Here is a 10,228-nt window from a genome sequence, read left to right on the forward strand (position 1 = left end):
CATTACTCCTTTGTCTCTTCTATTGAGCCTTTCAGGGTAGAAGAGGCCTTGCTAGATCCAGACTGGGTGTTGGCTATGCAGGAGGAGCTCAACAACTTCAAAAGAAATGAAGTTTGGACACTGGTGCCTCGTCCTAAGCAAAATGTTGTGGGAACCAAGTGGGTGTTCCGCAACAAACAAGACGAGCACGGAGTGGTGACGAGGAACAAGGCTCGACTTGTGGCAAAAGGTTATGCCCAAGTCGCAGGTTTAGACTTTGAGGAGACCTTTGCTCCTGTGGCTAGGCTAGAGTCAATTCGTATTCTGCTAGCATATGCCGCTCACCATTCTTTTAGGTTGTTCCAAATGGATGTGAAGAGCGCTTTCCTCAACGGGCCAATCAAGGAGGAGGTGTACGTGGAGCAACCCCCTGGCTTCGAGGATGAACGGTACCCCGACTACGTGTGTAAGCTCTCTAAGGCGCTCTATGGACTTAAGCAAGCCCCAAGAGCATGATATGAATGCCTTAGAGACTTTTTAATTGCTAATGCTTTCAAGGTTGGGAAAGCCGATCCCACTCTTTTTACTAAGACTTGTGATGGTGATCTTTTTGTGTGCCAAATTTATGTCGATGACATAATATTTGGTTCTACTAACCAAAAGCCTTGTGAAGAGTTTAGCAGGGTGATGACTCAGAAATTCGAGATGTCGATGATGGGCGAGTTAAGCTACTTCCTTGGGTTCCAAGTGAGGCAACTCAAGGATGGAACCTTCATCTCCCAAACGAAGTACACACAAGATTTGATAAAGAGGTTTGGGATGAAGGACGCCAAGCCTGCAAAGACTCCGATGGGAACCGACGGACACACCGACCTCAACAAAGGAGGTAAGTCCGTTGATCAAAAAGCATACCGGTCTATGATAGAGTCTTTACTTTATTTATGTGCTAGTAGACCGGATATTATGCTTAGCGTATGCATGTGTGCTAGATTTCAATCCGATCCTAAGGAGTGTCACTTAGTGGTTGTGAAGCGAATTCTTAGATATTTAGTCGCTACGCCTTGTTTCGGGATCTGGTATCCAAAGGGGTCTACCTTTGACTTGATTGGATATTCAGACTCCGACTATGCTGGGTGTAAGGTCGATAGGAAGAGTACATCGGGGATGTGCCAATTCTTAGGAAGGTCCCTGGTGTCATGGAGTTCTAAAAAACAAACCTCCGTTGCCCTATCCACCGCTGAGGCCGAGTACGTTGCAGCAGGACAGTGTTGTGCGCAACTGCTTTGGATGAGGCAAACCCTCAGGGACTTTGGCTACAATCTGAGAAAAGTCCCACTCCTATGTGATAATGAGAGTGCTATCCGCATGGCGGATAATCCTGTTGAACACAGCCGCACAAAGCACATAGACATCCGGCATCACTTTTTGAGAGACCACCAGCAAAAGGGAGATATCGAAGTGTTTCATGTTAGCTCCGAGAACCAGCTAGCTGATATCTTTACCAAGCCTTTAGATGAGCATACCTTTTGCAAGTTGCGCAGTGAGCTAAATGTCTTAGATTCGCGGAACTTGGATTGATCTATAGCATACATGTGTTTATGCCTTTGATCATGTTCCTTATGCATTTTGTTGTTTATTTATGGTGCTCAAGTTGTACAAACTCTCCCCGGACCTTACAAGTCCATTTGCAAGTGATGCCCAAATTTAGGGGGAGATGTGCTACAACTTGACCCTTTGAGACTAACTGTGTGCTTGAGTTTGCTTGAATTAGTCTCAAAGGAAGATTGAAAGGGAAAAGGTGAACTTGGACCATGCAAGACTTCCACTGCACTCCGATGAACGAGTAACTTCTTCCAAGTTCATCTTAGTACTCTTATTGCCTTTTACTCTTAGTTGAAGATTTTTGGTGAGGCAATGGGGTGAAAGGGCCAAGATTTATCCCGTTTTGGTGCTTGATGCCAAAGGGGGAGAAAATAAAGGCCAAAGCAATAAATGGATCAGCTACCACTTGAGAAATTTTGAAAATAGTAATATAGAGCTTTTGTCAGCTACCACTTGAGAAATTTTGAAAATAGTAATATAGAGCTTTTGGTTTGTCAAAACTCTTTTATTGTCTCTTTTGTCAAAGTTGGCTTCTTGTGGGGAGAAGTGTTGATTATGGGAAAAAGGGGGAGTTTTTGAAATCCTTGGTTAATTTCCTTTGGAATACCTCTTTTTATGTCTCTACAAGTGAATTTGACTTAGAGATTGGAAATTGAGTTTGATTTGCAAAAACAAACCAAGTGGTGGCAAAGAATGATCCATATATGCCAAATTTGATTCAAAACAAATTTGAGTTCTTATTTGAATTGATTTTGTACTTGTTCTACTTGCCTTATGTTATGTTGGCATTAATCACCAAAAAGGGGGAGATTGAAAGGGAAATGTGCCCTTGGGCCATTTCTAAGTGTTTTGGTGATTTAGTGTCCAACACAAGAGCTTAAGTGTCAAATGGTGGACAAAGTACAAATCAAGTATAAAGGTATGTTTCTCAGACTTAGTACATTGTTTTGGAGACTAATGTATTGTGTCTAAGTGCTGGAAACAGGAGAAAACAAATTGGAGAGAGATAGCTTTGTTTCAGCCAAAGCCAGCACTGTCTGGGTGCACCGGACTGTCCGGTGGTGCACCGAACAGTGTCCGGTGGTGCACCGGACAGTGTCCAGTGTGCCAGGCTAGCTCAGGCGAACTTGGCGCTCTCGGGAATAAATTAACGGTGTACGGCTATAATTCACCGGACTGTCTAGTGTGCACCGGACTGTCCGGTGAGCCAACGGTCGGCCGGGCCAACGGTTGGCTGCGCGATCTGCGCGAGACACGTGGTCGAGCCAACGATCGGGAGGGGGCACCGGACTGTCCGGTGTGCACCGGACAGTGTCCGGTGCGCCAACGGCTCCAAGGCTGCCAACGGTCGGCTTCGCCAAATAAGGAAGGAAATCCGCACCGGACAGTGTCCGGTGGTGCACCGGACTGTCCGGTGCGCCAGGCGACAGAAGGCAAGAATTGCCTTCCCGGATTGCTCTCAACGGCTCCTAGCTGCCTTGGGGCTATAAAAGGGACCCCTAGGTGCATGGAGGAGTATACCAAGCATTCCTTGAGCACTCTTGATCACTCAAACTCCATTATTGCACACTTGTTCGACATTCTAGTGATTTGAGCTCTGTTCTAGTGTGCTAGTCTTTTGAGCTTAAGTCTGGGTCTTGTGTGTGCGTATTTGCTGTGATCTTTGGGTCTTGTGTGAGTTGCTAATTCCTCCCTTACTCCGTGCTTCTTCGTGAACATCTTTGTAAGGGCGAGAGGCTCCAAAGTGTGGAGATTTCTCGCAAACGGGATATAGTAAAGCAAGCAAAACACTATGGTATTCAAGTGGGTCTTTGGACCGCTTGAGAGGGGTTGATTGCAACCCTCGTCCGTTGGGACGCCATAACGTGGAGTAGGCAAGCGTTGGTCTTGGCCGAACCATGGGATAAACCACTGTGCCATCTCTATGATTGATCTCCTGTGGTTACTGTGTTTTGTTGAGACTCCTCTCTAAGCCACTTGGCATTATTGTGCTAACGCCTAATCAAGCTTTTGTGGATTAAGTTTCAAGTTTCACAGGATCACCTATTCACCCCCCCCTCTCTAGGTGCTCTCAACCTTAACATAAAACCACTCAGTCTTCCAACTGGTTGGCCATTTGGTGCGGTAGCTAACCACCGGAGTCTTCATACCTTTGCGGTAAGCAAAGTTGTAACAACCGAAGTTCTCGTGTAGCCCATCTTCCCTAGCCTTCGTCTAATAGTAAAGCGTGTGCACCCGGCAGAAAACTTCGGCAAGCGGTTCCACTCCTCGGTTTCGGAGAGCCTAGATAAAGATGCTGAGCCTAACGATAGCGTTAGGAGTCAGCTGATGAAGATAAATTTCGAAATTTTCCAAAACATCCGCAATCATTCCATGCAGAGGAAACCTTAATCCTGCTTTAAAGAAACTTCTGAAAACTACCACCTCATCATTTTCTGGCTTCGGAGTGATTTCTTCTCCGCCAAAATGAATCAGCTTCTTCTCGGCTTCCCTGAAGTAGCCTAGCTTTGTCATCATGGGCATACTGGCTTCAGAGACAGTAGACTTTCCAAATTCTAGGTGGCTGGGTTTAGATGGCATGACGGAATAATCTATCTCTTCTTCATCAGCCTCACCTTCTTCAATGTTAGCCTGCTCGGCTTCGGCAGCAGGTGCACCTTTGTTAGAAGCACCCTCTAACACAACCAGGCCTGATTGTCTCATTACTTCGGAGATTGGGGCACTCTCGGCAGCTTCGGCCTCATCCCCGTCGCGTGTGACTCTAGCAGTTGAATGCACCCTGGCCATTTGATGCTGAATTTCTTGCGGTTTTGACGAAGTTGATTACTTTTTGATTTTGCCGAAGCTCCCTCTTATGACGAAGCTAAAAAAACAAGACGATGCTCTAATTGAGAATACGAAGAATAAGTTTCGGCTATGGTCAAATTTTTCAGCAGCACAACAGTACGATAGTAATGAATGTTGTGGTAACTTCACACCTACCCGTCTGTTTATATAGTGCTGTAGGTGGGAAGGTGAATCGTCAAGCCACCTGCACCCGCCGAACAGTCGCTCGCATTCACTGAATGGTGGACTGCAGGGCGCGAGAAGTAGAATCGCCAGATCGTGTGTACTCGTCCTATGGTGGGACCACCTCGCACTCGGAATATTTAAATCGTTTCTCGATAACGAGCTCAGGGAAGGTGTTTTTCAGACCTTCGGCATTCCGAAGCCTAAAAGAATTTTTCATGGGTCAAGCTCGTTACGAAAAACGATCTGGCACCGTGAAGGGGCTACTGTTGGGGGTCTGCTTCGTCTCCGAAGGTCCTGTGAGAAGAAACACCTTCGGAAGGCCAGAACAGGAACAATGCCAAAGCTACCAATCAGGGAGCTTCGTAGCGTACTTCCAGATGCACCGACTTAAAGATGAAATGACCAATCGGCCCATGATAACCTATGTTATGATTGTAATCATTTGTAGAGGACATGAATGTAAATTCACACAGGCTGCGCCCTGTGCCTATAAATAGGTGAACAGTACCCCCGTAGTGTTCACGCTTTCGCATCTTACTTTTACCTTTGCCTTCTGTCAAGCTCAAGGTACAAATGTAATTTGATATTGCTCTCATGTACTCATTATTATTTAATAATAGATATTTATATTATGATGTCATATAATTGTTTATGTTGTTTTCCTATGTTTCATAAGCTTCATCCTCTGTTTATACATGTCATACTTATGAAGGTATGTCCTTCATAACCTTCGTCCGAAGATCGTTATATCCTAAGGGAAATAATGCTTCAAAGGACGAGGAACGTTAACCTTTAACTTATTCTTTGTGTTGCCTTGTTCTTAATTCATAGCATTTGAGAACAAGTCCCCAACACGCCCCCAGAACATCGATGGCATGGGGGACCTCCCAACCGACACCATATACATCTCCAAGCAACCACAAATCAACGCATAGCCAGGCGCAAGGTCCATGGAGGAGGAGCCTCTTAGATAATAGGGTTTGTAATAGAGCGACTCCATCTAGTGAAAATCATGAACCCTGTGTTCACTACCAAGAATTGATGAAGAATCAAGGAATGTGCGACAATAGTTTTACTTAATATGGCTCCATTGGTCAGATCACGACTTATTTCGATCTAGGCACCTTCCTCCCCCTGGGCTTCCCTCTTCAGAAACAGAGAATGCCGACCAAACTACCAGGGCAACCTGGTCGCCATGCTCTGCTCGGGAGGGCAGGAAATAGGGAACACTCCCCCAAGAAAGGCACATACCATACGACAGAAGGCCCCAAGTGACCTCGATGAAGCCAGAACAAAATAATTTAAGATAGAAGAAATATTCACAAAATAGTTTCATACAGGCATTCAAAGGAATTATTACAAAACACCCAACTAAGCGATCGTTCAAGCATCAACATGTGGATCGTCAGAGGACGACGCAAGACTCCAAGGACCAGCCAGAAGGGTCTTCACATCAACTTGACCCATGAGCGATTGGGCATGGGGACAAACCTGATCTTCAATTCTATCTAGCTCCTCGTCACTCCGGACGGCGGCAAAGCCTTTCGCGATCACGGTGGCATTGATCTCGTCAAATTGGGAGACCATCTGCCCCACAGCCATGCTGCCTCCATGAAAGACACCTTCGACTATGACATGCTCCACATGGCTAGGTAACACTCACAAGTGTCGATCAAGGGTACCTCTATCGGGGGCAGGCACGAGAGATGGGTGCACAACCTACCGACAACCAGACAAAAATCCTGGAGCTCAGTGCTCCATTCTGAGAGCTTGACCACCACCTGGCCAGTCGTAGCAACGACATCATCACGAGCCTATGAAAGCTCTCGCATCTTGGCCTCCACCATTGCCTTCGCCTCCGCCGTCGCCTTCAAGGCCTCTGGGACTCGGGAGAACATCTTCTAGAGCTCTGGAAAAGGAAAATGATTGAACAAACCATGAAGAACAGATGCAAAGTATGTAAGTACAAGGAAAAGCACTTACCCTTAGCTATGTTGCGCTCTTTCAAGAGCTCTGTGTCCACCTTCTCCAGGCAGGCATTAGCCTCCTTAAGGGATGACTTGGCCTCCTTAGCTCGCATACTCATCTCGCGGAGGGTCCCTTACAACCGGGATCCTTCTTCCCGAAGACGGTCGACGTCGCTCCGGGCATCAACACACTCTGAGCACAAGCTAGTCTCCTCGTCCTCAAGCCGCTCGGCCTTGGAACAAAGCTCAGCGAGCTCACGCTCCTTCTCCTCAGCACAGGAGGCGCTTGCGTGCAGGTTCCCTGCCTGCCGTAGGGTGGAAAGCAACACCTCCACCCTAGCTGCTGACCGCATGAGGAGATGCTGCAAAGGAAAAATTGTGCGATCAGCAAAACATTGGTTGGAAGGTAGGAGGAACAACTAGAATAGAAACACTCACTTGTCCATAAGGGATAAAATCATGTGTCATTGATGCCCGAGCAATTGAAACTACGACACCAAAGCTACCGAGCCAGGCTTGATAGTATCCAAGCTCATATCGCCCAAGAAGAGGCCGATCGAATACATTCCCACTCTTTTGCATTTGCCCCTGACTCTTCAAGGGAAAAAGAGGGATGGTCCCCATTGAAAGGGAATTAGGCTTACACCTATTTCCTAATTTATTTTGGTGGTTGAATTGCCCAACACAAATAATTGGACTAACTAGTTTGCTCTAGTCTATAAGTTATACAGATGCCAAAGGTTCACAAAAAGCCAATAAAAAGACCAAGAAAAGGGTTCAACAAAAAGAGCAAGGGATAACCGAAGTGTGCCCTGGTTTGGTGCACCGGACAGTGTCCGGTGCACCAGGGGACTCCAAGCTGAACTCAACACCTTCGGGAATTCTCAGAGGAGCTCCGCTATAATTCACCGGACTGTCCTGTGCACCACCGGACAGTGTCCGGTGCTCCAAGGAAGAGCGAATCTGAACTCACCAGCTTCGGGAATCCGCTCCGCTATAATTCACCGGACTGTCCAGTGAGTCACCGGACAGTGTCCGGTGCACACCGGACTGTCCGGTGTGACAGCGGAGCAACGGCTACTTCGCGCGCAACGGTCGACTGCAACACATTAAATGCGCGCCTGCGCGCGCAGAGGAGCAGAGCACGCGCGGGTGGCACACCGGACAGCCTACAGGGCCTGTCCGGTGCACCACCGGACAGCCAAGCGGGCCCACAAGTCAGAGCTCCAACGGTCGGAACCCAACGGCCAGGTGACGTGGCTGGCGCACCGGACTGTCTGCTGCGCCCGTCGACAGCAGCCTCCACCAACGGTCAAGTTTGGTGGTTGGGGCTATAAATACCCCAACCACCCCCACATTCAAGTCATCCAAGTTTTCCACCTTCCAACTACTTACAAGAGCTAGCATTCAATACAAGACACACCAAAGAGATCAAATTCTCTCCCAACTCCACACAAAGCTTTAGTGATTAGTGAGAGTGATTCGTCGTGTTCATTTGAGCTCTTGCGCTTGGATTGCTTCTTTTTCTCATTCTTTCTTGCGATCATCTCAATTGTAATCAAGGCAAGAGACACCAATTGTGTGGTGGTCTTTACGGGAAGTTTGGTTCCCAATTGATTGAGAAGAGAAGCTCACTCGGTCCGAGGGACCGTTTGAGAGAGAGAAAGGGTTGAAAGAGACCCGGTCTTTGTGACCACCTCAACGGGCAGTAGGTTTGCAAGAACCGAACCTCGGTAAAACAAATCCGTGTGTCACACTCCTTATTCGCTAGTGATTTGTTTTGCGCCCTCTCTCTCGGACTCGTTTCTATTTCTAACGCTAACCCAGCTTGTAGTTGTGATTAAGTTTGTAAATTTCAGATTCGCCCTGTTCACCCCCCTCTAGGCGACTTTCAATTGGTATCAGAGCCCGGTGTTTCATTAGAGCTTAACCGCTCGAAGTGATGTCGGGAGATCACGCCAAGAAGGAGATGGTGACCGGCGAGAAGCCCGCTACAAGCCACGAGAAGGCTCCATCGGGAGAGTCCTACAACAAAGGGAAGGGGAAGGAAAAGGAATCCCCTTCACACAAGTCGCGTCGGAGCGGTGATAAGAAAAAGAAGATGAGGAAGGTGGTCTACTACGAGACCGACACCTCGTCGCCATCCACCTCCGGCTCCGACATGCCGTCCGTAACTTCTAAGCGCCATGAGCGCAAGAAGTTTAGTAAGATCCCCCTACGCTATCCCCGCATTTCTAAACATACACCATTACTTTCCGTCCCATTAGGCAAACCACCAACGTTTGATGGTGAAGATTATGCTAGGTGGAGTGATTTGATGCGATTTCACCTAACCTCACTCCACAAAAGTATATGGGATGTTGTTGAGTTTGGTGTATAGGTACCATCCGTAGGGGATGAAGATTATGATGAGGACGAAGTGGCCCAAATCCAACACTTCAACTCCCAAGCCTCAACTATACTCCTCGCCTCTCTAAGTCGAGAGGAGTATAATAAGGTGCAAGGGTTGAAAGGTGCTAAGGAGATTTGGGACACGCTAAAAACCGCGCACGAAGGAGACGAGGTGACCAAAATCACCAAGCGGGAAACGATCGAGGGGGAGCTCGGACGCTTCCGACTTCGCCAAGGGGAGGAGCCACAAGACATGTACAACCGTCTCAAAACCTTGGTGAACCAAGTGCGCAACCTCGGGAGCAAGAAATGGGATGACCATGAAATGGTCAAGGTTATTCTAAGATCCCTCGTTTTTCTTAACCCTACGCAAGTTCAATTAATTCGAGGAAATCCTAGATATACGCTAATGTCTCCCGAGGAGGTAATTGGGAATTTTGTGAGCTTTGAATTGACGATCAAAGGCTCAAAGAAGATCAACGAGCTTGATGGCCCCTCCACGTCCGAAGCACAACCGGTCGCATTTAAGGCGACGGAGGAGAAGAAGGAGGAGTCTACATTGAGTAGAACACCCATCGACGCCTCCAAGCTCGACAATGAGGAAATGGCGCTCATCATCAAGAGCTTCCGCCAAATCCTCAAGCAAAGGAGGGGGAAAGATTACAAGCCCCGCTCCAAGAAAGTTTGCTACAAATGTGGTAAGCCTGGTCATTTTATTGCAAAATGTCCACTATCTAGTGACAGTGACAAGGGCGACGACAAGAAGGGGAGAAGAAAGGAGAAGAAGAGATACTACAAGAAGAAGGGCGGCGATGCCCATGTTTGCCGGGAGTGGGACTCCGACGAGAGCTCCACCGACTCCTCCTCCGACGAGGACGCCGCAAACATCGTCGTCACCAAGGGACTTCTCTTCCCCAACGTCGGCCACAAGTGCCTCATGGCAAAGGACGTCAAAAGGAAGAAGGTAAAATCAAGATCCTCCACTAAATATGAAACCTCTAGTGTTGAGGATGATGCTAGCAATGAGGAGGATAACTTGCGCATTCTTTTTGCCAACCTAAACATGCAACAAAAGGAAAAATTAAATGAATTGATTAGTGCTATCCATGAGAAGGATGATCTCTTGGACACCCAAGAGGACTTCCTTATTAAAGAAAATAAGAAGCATGTTAAGGTTAAAAATGCTTATGCTCTAGAAGTAGAAAATGTGAAAAACTATCTAGTGAGCTAAGCACTTGCCATGAGACTATTGACAACCTTAGAAATGAGAATGCTAG

General features: G+C 47.4%; 1 long non-coding RNA gene across 1 annotated transcript; it reads right to left on the reverse strand.

Moving 5' to 3' along the window:
* Nucleotides 1-5,874: 5,874 nt before the first annotated feature.
* On the reverse strand, nucleotides 5,875-7,167 carry LOC109943772 (uncharacterized). The gene is made up of 3 exons (XR_002266852.2): nucleotides 6,999-7,167; nucleotides 6,577-6,922; nucleotides 5,875-6,502 (listed from the first exon to the last, which is right to left on the reverse strand). It is a non-coding gene; the product is annotated as an uncharacterized lncRNA (long non-coding RNA).
* Nucleotides 7,168-10,228: the final 3,061 nt, after the last annotated feature.

This window comes from Zea mays, chromosome 1 (genome assembly GCF_902167145.1).
Source record: "Zea mays cultivar B73 chromosome 1, Zm-B73-REFERENCE-NAM-5.0, whole genome shotgun sequence".
In the NCBI taxonomy this organism is placed as follows: Eukaryota; Viridiplantae; Streptophyta; class Magnoliopsida; order Poales; family Poaceae; genus Zea; species Zea mays.